The 15,317-nt window shown below is 47.9% G+C and overlaps 1 protein-coding gene and 1 pseudogene across 1 annotated transcript in view; both read left to right on the top strand.

Moving 5' to 3' along the window:
- LOC144120206 (growth hormone secretagogue receptor type 1-like) overlaps positions 1-15,317 on the top strand; it is a 225,304-nt gene that overhangs the window by 114,401 nt on the left and 95,586 nt on the right. The gene's annotated exons all lie outside the window — the stretch shown is intronic.
- Positions 4,002-5,097, top strand: LOC144119165 (uncharacterized; annotated as a pseudogene).

Genomic DNA, 15,317 nt, shown 5'->3' with positions numbered 1-15,317 from the left:
CAGTGGGATAATAATACTTAGATTAATAAATCGCTTAAAGAAAATTACTTATAAAGCAGCAGAAAAAAGAACCATGCCGCCGGTGGGATCCGAACCCACGACCTCCGAATAACGCGTCCATTGCTCTTACCAACTGAGCTACGGCGACGGCTGTCCAATCTGCTGCTCTCGTGGGTATTTATGTTTACTGGGTGTAAGCGAGCCTTGAGAGTGTTCACCAGCGCCACCCTCGACCATAGCGGCGGACGTAGCACGTCCTGTAATACCGCGAGCGTGACGTAGAACGTCATCTAACGGCGAGGGCAGAAACTGTGCGAGAGCCCTCTTATGCTACCTATGGCATCAAGACTGCCAGAACCGAGACCCTCGTTAAGCTATTAAAGACAAGTTAAAGGAAATGAGGGGCCCGTTTGACAAATTTATGAAGGGAGCCAACAGTCACCGAAACCAAGGTGCATAGGGGAACGTTAATTGTTTTTTTTTTTAATGCGTTATGCTTATCAGTGGGATAGTAATACAGTCAAACCCGGATATATCGAACTCGTAAAAAAACGGGAATCACTTCGATATATCGCGTAATTCGAAATACAACTTTTAACAAATTTGGCAATGTACAAACCGCACCTCAGTAAAAAGCATTCTTTATTTGATAAAAACATGTACGGTGGGACTATTAATGCGAGAAATAGTCGTTGATCTTCTTCTGCTTTTTGATTTTGAAAGCATTATTAAGCATGCACTTCTCAACGTTATCGAGCGACTGAGAACAGCTGAGCCCACAGCCTTCTATTGACTCACAGTGACGGCGAACAACGCTCAGCGCGTTAAGTGCGTCGGAACACGATGGCGGGTACGAACTCGTCGTATCCTGACAGTTACTGTCGCCGGCGGCATCCCTAGTGAGGTCGGCAATGATGTCTTCGTCAGCGAGCTCTCCGGTTGTCGGAACATCGTCGTCGACGGAGACGAAGTCTGTTGCTGCAGTCCCATCACAAACAGCACCCGGGAACTCGGCAAGCTGGCTAAACAACTCATCAAGTTCCTCCAGCGGTTCACCGCTATCCAGGGGTTCATGGTGATTGTTTGATGAGCTCGCGCCAGCCTCGCCGGAAGCAGAGAGTCCACAATGACGGAAGCAGTTCTGAATTGTTTCTTGTTTGACGTCGTTCCATGACTCATTCAGCATGGTTATTGCTCCCAGGAGGTCAATTTTCAGCTCCCGGCCAGTGCGGAGGTTTAGCAAAAGCCTCTGCACAAGTCGCTTTCTGTAGCCTGCCTTCAGTGCACGAATGACACCTTGGTCTAAAGGCTGCAGCACCGACGTTGTGTTCGGCGGAAGAAAACGAAGCTCGATGTTGCTGACGCTGACGTTGCAATGGTGGGCAGAGCAGTTATCAACCAGTAAGCAGACCTTTCTGCCTTGGCTTACCAGGTCGTCGTCCCAGGACTTGAGCCACTTGCCAAAAAGTTCGCTTGTCATCCAAGCTTTCCCATTCGATCTGTAAGACACCGGGACAGAAAGTGCGTTCTTTAGGCACCGCGGTGATTTGCTCTTTCCTATTACGAGCGGTCGAAGCTTGGTTGACCCGTCGACGTTGGTGGCGAGCAACACGGATATTCTGGCTTTATTGACCTTCCCGCCGTGGGACTTGTCATCACGACAGGCCAGCGTTCTGTTCGGAAGCATTTGCCAGAATAAAGCAGTCTCATCGGCGTTGAATATATCACGAGGATGGTACCTTGTTTTAATGTCGTTCCAATTTTCATCAATCCACTTTTGCACGCTGCCGAGATCTACAGCGCGGCTTTCACCGGTGACAGCACGGCCGACAATGCCGTGACGCTCTTTAAACCGCTGCAGCCAGCCTGAGCCGCCTCTGAAGTCGTGTCTGTTCAGCATGAAAGCGAAATCCTTTGCTTTCTGTTCGATCATTGGGCCAGAAATGGGGATGTTTTGCGACCTAACGTCAACAAACCACTTATACACTGCAGCCTCTACGTCTTCAAATGCAGCCGTCCGTACTCGTCGAGCGCTGGTGGTAGCAGCAGGCCTCTTGTCCGCCTTAGCCCTAATGTCGGCCTTATTTTTCAAAATCGTACTCAGCGTGCTTCTGGGGATGCTGTACGCTGCGGCGACATCCGACTTCTTTTCTCCGCGCTCAACTCTTCTGATGATCTCCAGCTTTGAAGATATGGTTAGGTTCTGTCGCTTCACAGCAGCCATCTTTCACGAAGCGGACGAGCTCACCGCTCCCACAAAGCAACGAAGCACACGGAACAAAGCAGTCGCAATGGCAGTCGCGCGAGTCACTACCAGAATGCAGGCGCACGTGGCTGCGAGTAAACAGAGTGCGCGGTCGAACCACTTCTGCTAGGGGTGGCTGGGTGGCTGTCTGAGGGAGCGAGAGCAGCGCTGGGACTCTATTTATAGCAGCGCCGTGCGAGCGCTGTTGGGCTAAACCACTTTGGCCAAGTGGGGGGGGATGGATGTTGGCGCAGCTCGCCCGGCCGCCACGCGGGAAAGCCAACTTCTGGAGCAGTTTTGCGCGGCTTGAAGTTCGATATATCAAGCGCGGCTGCTATTTTTGTTCGATATATTAGTATTTTTTGCTATATATTCTCATTTTAGCAATACAATGTTAATAAATTGTTCGATATACGGGGTAATTCGATGTAAACGGGTTCGATATAGTCGGGTTTGACTGTACTTAGATTAATAAATCGCTTAAAGAAAATTACTTATAAAGCAGCAGAAAAAACAACCATGCCGCCGGTGGGATCCGAACCCACGACCTCCGAATATCGCGTCCGGTGCTCTTACCAACTGAGCTACGGCGACGGCTGTCCAATCTGCTGCTCTCGTGGGTATTTATGTTTACTGGGTGTAAGAGATCCTTGAGAGTGTTCACCAGCGCCACCCTCGACAATAGCAGCGGACGTAGCACGTCCTGTAATACCGCAGATTGGACAGCCGTCGCCGTAGCTCAGTTGGTAAGAGCACCGGACGCGATATTCGGAGGTCGTGGGTTCGGATCCCACCGGGGGCATGGTGGTTTTTCTGCTGCTTTATAAGTAATTTTCTTTAAGCGATTTATTAACCTAAGTATTATTATCCCACTGATAAGCATAACACATTAAAAAATAACAACAAGAATTAACGTTCCCCTATGCACCTTGGTTTCGGTGACTGTTGGCTCCCTTCATAAATTTGTCAAACGGGCCCCTCACTTCCTTTAACTTGTCTGCTAATATATATATATATATATATATATATATATATATATATATATATATTTATGCAGATACCAGGCAGTCAAACCCTCAGTTCTTGGCAATCCCCTCTGCCGTTCTGACTGCAGCCATTACATGGCAGTACACAGACAATGCAGATTGCTGGCTACTTGATGCTTGAAAAATGCCGTCACTGTGTTCTCTCAGTGCTCCCAGCAATGCCAGATCCACAGAAATGCCCGTGAGGCGGTAAAATTGATTGTAGACCTAGCAGAAATGCAAAAAATGTTTAGGAAACAGTATGTTAATAGACAGTTTTAGTTTCACGTACGTAGAGGGTTCACGTACGCAAACGTGAGAAGTCTAAGTAGCCTGCACGCAGGTCGTTTGAAACCCTTACAGTTACACGTACGCGACGCACGCCGCGCGTTACTCCTAGCGCCATCTACTAAGAAACACAGACACTGGTTGCAGCCTAAATAATCCAAGACAAGTCTTTAAGCGAAGCCATTCGGTCTGTCCTCGTGTTTGGCGGTTTTGCTGTGTTTGGCTACAATGGCTGGAACTTTGAAGTGTGTCGACCGCGTAGCGACATCTATGGGAAGCGCTGATTCCACTTGGCGATGCATCCGCGAGGTGGCGCTCGCCGTCGCTTACACGTTGCTTGAGCGATCACACAACAGTGTAGTCAGCCAGGCATCGTGTGTATTTTTGCTGTTTTCTGGTGGTTTTTCAAGCGATTTGTCGGATTCTTTTGTGCTGTGTGGAACATGAGCCGACGGCAAAACCATTGTTTTGTACCCGGCTGCACAACCGGGTACAAATCGTGCAAAATGAAGCTCTCGCTATTCGGCGTGCCAAAAGATGAAGAGCTGTTCCTGAAGTGGCAAAGGAACATTCCACGAGCAGATAAACCGCTTGAGCGAAACGCTTCTGTCTGCGAGCTGCATTTCGACGCCCAGTTTGTGTCGCGGCACTTTGAACGTGTTATCCAGGGACAGTTAGTGCGCATTGATCGGAGCAGACCAGTTCTTTCTCCAGACGCAATTCCAACAGTGTTTCCTAACGTACCGAAGTATCTGTCGAAGCCAGTCCCCAAGAAAAGGAAGTCCCGGGAAAGGCCAGACTCACAACCTTCAAATATTCGCAGATGTTATCGAATGGATGAGCCGTCTCCCGACAGCGCGGAAGATGCTTCTCTGCTTGATGACCGGCCAGTGCTTGCTGTTGATTGCATAAATGTACCACTTCCGTCAAACAGATGGGGAAGACACGTGTTCGGTGAGAAACCGCTCCATGTGGTCTACAGCCTGTGCCTACCTGGTACCGACACGAACCTCCTACACGCACAGAAGATGGTGGTGTTTCGTGACGTGGACAGTGCTGTGAAATACGAGGTTTACGTTCGTGGCTTAGAGCTCACGCTAGCACTGCCGTGCGATCCAGCGTCGATTCTGCAGACTGTTGACAGCATAGAGGTTTGCTCGTGAGCTGGGCTCTTGGAGGAATTTCCCCTTGCCTGCTCCAATGTGAACTTGAAAATTTGGAATGTGGTCCTCTACCACAAGAAATGCAAAGGTGTGAGAGATCAAAACGAGAAATGTTGCATTTCATGCAAGTACCTCAGGAGGCTACTCATCAACCAGTGGTGCCGAACGAGGCAGCTGAAGGGAAAAAAAGAATGCAGCAACAAAGATGAAAGCAAGCTTGCAGACAGTTCGCCACCTGAGAACGAAAGTGAAGACAGTAGATCAGGTGATCTCACAAATGAAGGAATATAACGAGAAAATTGAAGAAGCTTCCCTGCAGAACAAGATTGATCAACTTCCTCCAAAACAGAGCGCTGCTATCATGCAGTGTTTCTAGGCTGCAAGCCGCAAGTCCCCAAAAGGCATGCGGTACAGCCCAGAATGGCTACTTGAATGCATAATTATGCATATGAAGAGCCCACGGCTCTACGAGCATGTGAGGAGGGAAAAGATCTTGGTGCTCCCTAGCCGTACTTGTCTGAAGACATATATGAAGCAATATGAAAGCACATTCGGATTTAGTGCCAGTGTCCTCTCAGGCATTGCGCAAAAAGCAGAAAAGATGACTGAATTCCAGCGTCATGGCGGTCTGATAATAGATGAGATGAAGTTGTCAGAGAATTTTGGAGTTGCAAGAGGCACTGGAAAGATAGATGGATTTGTAGACCTGGGCACATTTACTTCACAGTGTGAAAGAGGGGTTACATGTGACCATGGTATGGTAATCATGTTCCAGCCTCTCTCGGTTGTCATGGCACCAAATTCTTGGAACGTTTGCATCCAGAGGAAACGTGAAGGCGCCTTTGCTTTAAAAATAATCCTGGATGCTGTACTTCTTGCGGAGAATGCTGGCCTCCGAGTTGACTACATAACTTGTGAGGGAGCATCATGGAATAGGGCTATGTGGCGACAGTTAGGAATTTCTGGAACGACATCTGCTATAATGTCATCTGTGCCTCACACAGCTGGAAATGACCGACGCCTCTTTTTCATCTCTGATTTTCCGCATTTGGTGAAATGTGTCCGAAATGGTTTTGTGAAAAATAGGTATAAAACACCGGAAGGCCATGTGGATGTGAAGCCAATTCGAATTGCACATGAACTTGACAAGTGTGCAACCACATTGAAAGTGATGCATAAAATCACAGAGGTGCACGTCAATCCGAAGAATTTCGAAAAAAATTAAAGTTAATTTTGCTTTCCATTTTTTCAGCCCAGAAGTTCTGCGAGGTCTTTTCTTCTATAAAAATCAAATTGGGAAATCGTGCACCTATGGTGACCACACAGAAAAGTTCTTCAAATTCATGCATGAACTGATTGTCATTATGACATCAAGAATGCCCACAGATGGACTAAGGCCAAACTCGAAAGAACTGGCATTGAACAATGCCCTGGAATACATCAAAAAGTGGGAAGCAAGCACAGGGCTCTCCAAAGAAGGCTTTTTGTCACCTGGCACAGCAGAAGGCCTTAGAGTGACTCGACATGCAACACTGCAGATTTTGTCCTACCTCACACAGCTAGTTGGCTATAAGTATCTGCTAACTTCTCGGTTAAGTCAGAACCCAGTTGAGAAGCTATTTGGAGTAATTCGGCAATTCTCGGGATGCAATGATCACCCGACATCAGCACAGTTTCTCACCGCTGTGAACTGTCTTAGCTTTCACAATTTGGTCAAAGCACCAGACACAGGAAATTGTGCAGGTGGCACCCTTGTATCTTTGGTAGGAGCAAAAGAGGTGCCCAGTCATGTGGATAATCTGCTCGACGTTGGCAAATTGGATGAAGCCTCCAGTATACTTCAGACGTCTCAGTTGCTTGGAGACAACGCTTACCCAGAGCACACTAGCGATGCCAGGCTCATTTATTATCTGGCAGGGTACTTCGCAAGACGAAAAATCTTGACAACAAAATGCCAAGAGTGTTTTAAGGAGCTCCTTACAACAGCTGAAAATGCCGACAAGGACCTGTCTTCTTTTACTGCTTTCTGTGACAAAGGAGGCCTCCTATACCCGTCTAGTCCGCTCTACTTCTTTTTGGAAGCCTTGGAAGATTCTTCTACGGTATGGTTTAGTTGGCACAAGCTGCATAGAGACAGCATTATAGATATGGCTCATTACCTGCAGAATATACCACTTATTGGCTGTGAGGATCACAAAGATGCACTCACAAGGAACATCCTGAGGTTCTTTATTATGACAATGCCTCATTTCTACACAAAGTCTTTGAACAAATCGCGAAAATCAACAAGAGAGAAAAAGAAGCACCTCAAGCTCAGAAGAACCACATGAAAGTGCCGCGAATTTGTGCTGCCTGTCGTTGAGCTAGTTATGGTTTTTCCTTGGCCAAACAAAGCTTCAAAAGGTGCTCTTTCTGTGGTCTTTACTGGCTTCTGACATGAATGAATAGCATTTAGAGTCACTGCTACAGTAGACTCAGCTGCTGACTGGAAAATCAGAATTGTGTTTTTTCATTTAGATCACTGACCATGCTCCTGGTGGATATGTGTTAAAGAAAATCTGGACATTCTCATATTTACGAAAACAGGCGAAGGAAAATAGGTCAGCGCAGTATGTAATTAAAACGAGTTGGGATGTAAAAAGTCTACTCGCAGTATTTTCAATCTATGAACATTTTTTGCCAAAGCAGTTGCACATAAAGCAGTTGCACACAAAGCAGTTTCCGGTGATAGATTACTTGGCACATTAGTTCTTTAGGTGGTGCAATTTAATAGCTATTAACTGCCTAGGAAACGTTACTTGCCGAAAAACGACGAAAGTTGAGGGTTACATTTGCGGCTTTTGGATGCCTTGCGCTTGAAAGACTGCCCCAGCAAACACCCGGCCACTACTGTACTCGCAGGCACGGTCTGAACTTCCAATCACAATAAGAAACAGAGCGAGGCCGACGCGTCAAAGGTGACAAGTCGAGTCCGCGTTGCAACGCTAGGACGCGAACGTCTGTAATTTAACCTCACGAGCGAGGGACTATATTCGTTAAATATAACTAGGGGTGCTCATATGCATGGTTGAACAAACTATATTTCATTTGTGTTGCCCCACCGCAGTGGCTTAGTGGTTAGGGCGCTCGACCGCTGACCCAAAAACGCAGCGGGCGCGTTTCGATGGGGTCCAGACACAAGGCACCCGTGTACTCTGCGAATGGAGGCCTCCACAACGGCGTGTCTCATAGTCTAAGTTGCTTTAGGACATTAAACCCCATAAACTATTTGTGCTGCGCGTATACATAATAACGCCGCTTGAGCAGAAACCAACGAAGAACGCCAGGCGAGCCGGGCGCGCTGACGTGAAAACGGACGGCAGCGCCACCTGAGCCTTGCATCGCAGGAGCGCACGCGAGCGGCGGCGCCATCGGCACACTTCACAACTCTAGCCACTGTAGTTTGGCTGTTTTGGAGCTCTCCCAGTTCGAGATCTCGCGAGAACGTTGCTATGAAGACGACCAACGCTACTTCGTCAGGCTTAACAGCTGAAAAATCGCCCTTCTGTCTGAAAAACAAAAGCTATCTGTCGCTTGAAACCTTATGCGAGGGTAAGAATGGGCAAATCGAAAGCGAATACAACAGTTTAGAACACGATATCGCGTCGAGGGATTAGCGACAAAGCTGTTATCATTGTGAAGCGGCGGGCAAGGCGCCGCCATGTTTGTCAACGCTACGTGCGCAAGCAACGCAAAGACGGCAACGTAAAAATCCGAATCTCACGTACGTACGTGAGACTCGCGCAAACCCTTTGCGTTCTGCGCATGCGCACTGGTCACCCGTAAGAGCTCCACGTACGTGAAGCCTCTACGTACATGAAACTAAAACTCTCTATTATCTATGGCACACAACAGGGGTTTATCCTCATGGCCCAGTTCTCGTAACACTATAGTGACTGAAAGCCTCTGCATCCCCACAAACACTTTCGGCAATAAGGAGTTTCTGCTAAACAGTTTACCTGAGCATCGACTGGAGTTTAAGTACATTTAGAAATGTATTAACCGCAAGTTAAGTTCATTGCGGCTCTGTAAATCAGGTCACCTGAGAGGCAATGACACCACATCATGAAGCATTAGGCGAAAGGAAAATACATACTTTTTGTTAAAAGTTACTCGATATTGTGACGCAAAACTTTCTCTCAGCATTCCCCTCTAAATTCATTATTCAAATCCTAGTTGCTGTTGGAAAATTATACAGAGATCCTGCTTTAAACTGCAATATTTTTATGACAGCTTTTCTTTTAAGGGAGAGAGAGACAGATGGGTCATGAGGGCCTTCACCAATGAGAGGGTAAATCCGTACCCTGTCCTTCAATGCTGTTTCCGCGTGAAGGTCAACAAAACACTTAAACCGGTCAGTGTACCTGGATTTGAGCATTGTTGGTATACGCGGGGCTCACAAGACGACACGAAAATCATTATTTACCTAAATACTGATATTATGCACATGGAAGTTGCTCTTTCATGTTGAACGCGGCCTTCACATCAATCATGCAAGAGCAGTCTATAGAGTTTAATTTAGGATGCGTTTATTTTTTACTAAGCTGTGCTTCCTTGCTGCCACAAGAAAAGAGTAAAAAGTGAACATCTGTGTTGAAAATTTTAGTAGTTTTTGTCAAACCTGCACTAATTCTACAGTATAACTCCAGCAAAATTTAACATTAAGCATTGTGGAAGCAGCACAAAGAAAGCCGTGTATACGCACACACAAGCACATGAAAAGAGATGCCTATGCACGAGATAATGTATGATATTAACCGTTAACCCTGTGTTTCTATTTACTGCTGTGCAAGTGACAAAGTCAAATGGGTAGTTACATAGCCTACAGAGCAGTCCTCACTTGCACATTACCACCACTGAGCCGCTTATTGGCTCCCATTTTAAATCCATCTGCAACACTTTAAAGCGCAGAAGGGTAGACCTAGACCCATGCAGCACATGACAGCGGGCCAATATTAGAAATCCACTGGCAAAGCTTGGCCCTAAGTAGGCCCAGAGTTGCCAATGAGCATCTGATATTGGCTGTGCCATCATCAAATCATGGCTATCAGGGGCCATGTTAGCCAGAGTTCTCCCACTCTTTGCCAGAATTTTCTAAGCCATTTTCGAAACCTGGCTTTACTGGCCTTGGCTTGCCACCCCTTATCCAGTGGTAAAAGTATACTGGCAGATGTTGGTGAACATTGTACCATTCATTATACTGGGTATACTAGATTGAATTTATTGTCGAGTACCATCTCGGCAGTTTATAATTTTCGAACGCGATCCCGAGGATCCTCCCGGTTCCCGTTCACTTGCGGACATCGGTTCGCGGAAGCGAGGAAATACGTCGAGTGGTAGCGAGGACACAGAGCTGTACTGCGCATCAAGTGACGAGTCCTCGGAAGACAGCTTTCGACTTGTCCAGTACCGCAAGGCCAAACGAAGAATTATCAACTCATCTTCGGCGTCCAGCTCGGACACTGTGAAAACAGCTCCTCAGCGGTGGCCTCACTCCATCCTGTTTGTGCCACAGAACGCTACCGACAACCTGCGCGTCCTCAACAGGCAAGCACTCTCCGTGTATCTGGAAAACACCGTGCCAAATGAGATCAAGGATGTTAGGATAAACACTAGGCGAAACATCCTGGCAATTGATGTGATGAACCCGAGCGCACTGACCATACTACAACATGTAACGCAGCTGGGAAACATCAAGGTCCGATCCATCGTGCCAACGAATGGTGCCACAATAACAGGAGTCATATATGACATTGACAATGAAATATCTAATGCAGACCTACCAATTCTCATAAAACCAGCAAGCGAACACAACGTGATTGTGCATGTTGGTTGCCTCGGCAACTCACGTTGTGTGAGGATAACCTTCAAAGGCGACTGCCTTCCACCCTACGTGAAAGTCGGCCACTTTCGCCACCAGGTTCGACCATTTATTCCAAGACCTATGCAATGCTTCAATTGTCAGAAGATTGGACATGTGAAGGGTGTTTGCAGACATTAGGCCGTGTGCCCTCGATGTGCCGAACCCCACTCAGAAGACAACTGCAGCGCAACCACGTTGAAGTGTCCTAACTGTCAAGGTGATCACTGCGCCTCTTTCAAAGACTGTCCCCAGATCAAGAAAGAGATCACCATTCTTAAACAAATGGTGAGAGACAACTCCACCCACAAAGAGGCCGCTGTCAAAGTACGGCGAAGACGACGTCACCGACGAAGGTCTTTACGGCGGAAAACATCAAGCTTTCAGGAAAAGTCACATCGTCAAGCATCATCATCAGCGGACGTCTCCAGCACTCCGAACACCGATGTTGGAAGGGTGAAAACTGCCAGATCTCTTTCCACAAAGGAATGGCCGCCACTTCCGCGTACACGACCGCCAGAAGAGCCGCAGAAAAAGCCACCCCCAGTACAGCAAGGTGCTGTATCCGAGGAGTCGCGGAATACAGATGAGCAAGTGATAGCACTTATTAGGCCTTAAATGAATGCCATTCGCGTGCTGCTAAGCAACATGCACACACCGTCTGCCAGATGTGCGCTTCAAGTACTGGACGCTCTGAGTCCGGTGCTTGCAACCCTTGTGTAGATCATGGCTCCACAGCCTTGGTCTTTTAGGGAAGAGGTCCGACAAGCAGCTATTTTTCAGTGGAATGCCCGCGGACTCAAAGCGCGCCTTTCGGATTTCCGTCGCTTCGAGTACGCCAATATGTTTCCCATTATCGTCATTTGCGAGCCGAACTTATCGAACAAAATCAGGCTTTCTGGATATGAATCATTTATGTCGTCAGCTGTTTATGAAAACAGTAAGGTTTTGGTGTTTATTCGCTGTGACCTCACCTACACTCATCAGCCTGTACCACCTAATGACAGTAATCAATATATATGCCTAAACGTAAGGAAAAAGAATCTGGCCTTTACTTTTGTAGGCGCCTACCTATCTCCGTCAAGTTGATTTGATTACAAGACTACAAGACATCCTTTCCTCAACTTCCAATCCCTGGGTCATCATTGGAGATTTCAACGCCCATCATACACTCTTGGGAAGTCGGATCATCAACGCAAGAGGCAGAGCTCTGGTATCTTTCGCCTCCAGTAATGAACTTTGGCTGCTGAATGATGGAAGTCCTACGTTCTTACGTGGCTCCACGTACAACAGCTGTCTTGACTTGGCTTTCGTCTCACGAAGCCTAGTCAGGCGTGCAGGGTGGTTTGCGGACATAGAGACGCACGGAAGCGACCATATCCCCACGTACATCAAGATCAGAGGATTGACCGCTTCCAAAACACAGGATACGATCCAAACAGTGGACTGGCCTAAATTTCAGTCTATTATGGAAGCACACTGTGACGCCAATTCATCTTTTGACTTGGAAGAGGTAATCAAGAGCGTGGTGCAAAACACTATGTGTACTCTAACATGCTCCTCGAAACTTAATGATTTTGATGTGGAACTAGAACGACTACGAGCAATCCGACGACGTGCTGAACGAAGGTACCGACGTACGAAAACAATAGGCGATCTACGGACCGCCAGGCGCACGCAAAAGAAGATACAGCGCCGGTTAGACAAGCTCGAATCGTAACGTTGGGCTGCCTTCTGTAAGTCGCTTGATCCACGCAAGCCTTTATCGCAACTATGGAGAACGGTGCGCGGGCTGCGGACACTTCCCGCACAGCGATTCCCATTAAAGGCGCTTGTCCTCTCTCAAAAGAGATCGGAGATTGACGTGGCAGAGGATTTCTGCGCAAGATTATCCGGCCAACTCACAGCTACCAACATTCCATCGCCTTCGAGCAGCTACCCGCCACCACGTGATTTCCGGTTGGATCTACCATTCTCGATCCACGAACTTAAGGCAGCATTAGGTTTGTGTAGCCGCACATCAGCGCCAGGACCTGACGGAATTTCCTACCGAGCTCTGTGTCACCTGGGGGAGCGAGCGAGAGGAGTTCTTCTTGAGGTGTACAATGAATCTTGGAGAAATGGCACGCTACCAACAACCTGGAAGACAAGTCGCCTTGTTCCACTGCTGAAGCTTGGCAAGTCGCCGTTGGAGCTCTCATCATATCGCCCGATCGCTTTGGCGAGCTGTGTGGGCAAAGTAATGGAGAGGATGGTCCTTGGACGCCTGGAGTGGTACTTGGAGTACCACAACACCTACCCAGATGCCATGGCGGGCTTCCGACGCGGTCGATCATCGATCGATAACGTCGTCGACCTGGTGACCTAGATTCAACATGAGAAATGCCGTAAGCGTCTCTGCGCATCCTTATTCCTCGACGTTAAAGGGGCGTATGACAACGTTACGCATGAAGCTATCCTCTCTGCTCTCGCAGAGGTAGGAGTGGGTGGTCGGATGTTTCAATGGATACGGAGCTATCTATCCATGCGATCCTTCTTTGTAAGCACTGAAGAAGGCCATACTTCTCTTCACTATAGCTACCGCTTCGTCCCCCAGGGCGGTGTACTTAGCCCCGTGTTATTTAATCTATCACTAATTGCTCTCCTTGAGCACGTGCCAACCACAGTCAGGCTATCAATGTACGCGGATGACATCTGCATATGGACATGTGCAGTAACACGCCTACAGTTGCGAGCGAGAATTCAGAGAGCCGCCACACAAACTGTTATCTACCTCCGTAAACGAGGCCTGGAAATTTCCTCCGATAAATGCGCACTAGTGCCATTTACGCGGAAGCCCATGGCAAACTACAGTGTAATGATAAATGGCCAAATAATACGATGGGTCCAATCGTACAAGTTTCTAGGTGTCATAATCGACAGGGACTTGTCATGGAGCCCACACATATTATACGTGAAAAAACGGTTGACAGGCATCTGCCACCTGTTCAAGTTTTAAGCTAGCAAGACCTGGGGAATGTCGCCTAGTGCCATGTTACAACTGTACAGGGTGCTTTTTCTAGGATTTCTGCGATACAGCTTGCCAGCAATAAACAACACAGGCAAAACGAATCTACGCACAATACAAAGTCTCCAGGGTCAAGTGCTCCGGATCTGTCTAGGCCTGCCTCAGAGTGCTTCAACAGTGGCTACGATAGCAATCGCTAGAGACCACCTTGTCAAGACCCACATTGAAATTGAAGTACTCAGGACCCATATAGGGCATCTAGCCAGGAATCCTCGTCACCATTTAGCCTCTCTACCAGCGGACAGGCCACACACATCTTTCAGCCAAACGACAACTGCATATGAAGAATCATTGCCAGCTTGTTTCACTCCGGCTGCGAGACCTTCGATCCCTCCATGGTGCCTCGCTCAGCCAAAAATCAACCTCGCAGTACCTGGTATCTCGAAAAAAGCTGATCTGTCATCACCAGCCTTTAGACAGCTCACGCTGTTACATTTGTACGAGAACTACCGTGACTCAACGCATATTTACACTGATGGATCTGTCCTTCCAAGCAGCTCCGCGGCGGCAATTGTCATTCCAGCGAAAGCTACAACAATCAAATTTAAGACGACCCACGCGACAACATCGACGGCAGCAGAGCTCGCAGCGCTCTTAAGTGCCCTTCATCACATTGGTGATGGTCCGCCACACAAATGGACAATATTCTGCGATTCGAAGCAGGCACTCCAGTCTCTACTGTCACCTCTACGACGCGGACCGCACGAACAACTAATCTTCTATATTACAGAGACGTTACACCATATAAGTGATGCCGGCCATGAAATAACGTTCCAGTGGCTTCCAAGTCACTGCGGGATTATCGGCAATGAACGGGCGGATCACGCTGCCCGCTCAGCCCATACTGAGGAGCGCCACGTCCCAATTCCTCTTTCTAGAACTGACGCGGCACGGAAGCTCCGCCTACTTGCTAGGCAGTTCACCGAGTCGCAATGGAATGAGCCACATTTAAGAAATACGCGACTGTACTCACTTGATCCAACATTAAGTCTTCGAGCGCCATCACAGCTCCGCCGTAGAGACGCCACGCTTTTATATCGACTTTGGTTGGGTGTTGCCTTTACTAAAGCCTATGCCTTCCGCATAGGGATGACCGACACCCCAACCTGTGACCACTGCGGCCATGAAGAATCAATTGGCCATATATTGTGCTCCTGCCCGCAGTACAGTCCACAGAGGGCATGCCTTAGCTACGAACTTGACCAACTGGACGACCAACCGCTATCCGAAAAAAGAATTCTACAACATCGAAAGGACCTACCGTCGCAGAAGAAGGCCGTGCAAGTGCTTTTGCGCTTCTTACAATCTACCGGCCTGTGTGAAAGACTTTAACTGGAACGCCTTGTGTGTGTGTGTCTCCATGTGTGCACGTTCCTTTTTTTTGCGTTTTCCTCTCTGTCATCTTTCTAATCCCTATCCCCCATCCCCAGTGTAGGGTAGCAAACCGGAGACTCACATCTGGTTAACCTCCCTGCGTTTCCTTCATTCTCTCTCTCTCTCTCTCTCGAACGCGCTAAAATTCGTTTGAGCTGCTGGGCTGGGCTTGTGCGAGTTCAAAAATTTGAAGTTCTATTTATCTTTTTCTTACCGAACACTTTCGCAGTATATGTGTGATGTTGGATAAACAAGG

This window comes from Amblyomma americanum, chromosome 2 (genome assembly GCF_052857255.1).
Source record: "Amblyomma americanum isolate KBUSLIRL-KWMA chromosome 2, ASM5285725v1, whole genome shotgun sequence".
NCBI classification, from domain to species: domain Eukaryota; kingdom Metazoa; phylum Arthropoda; class Arachnida; order Ixodida; family Ixodidae; genus Amblyomma; species Amblyomma americanum.
This window is presented reverse-complemented; position numbering and strand designations above follow the sequence as displayed.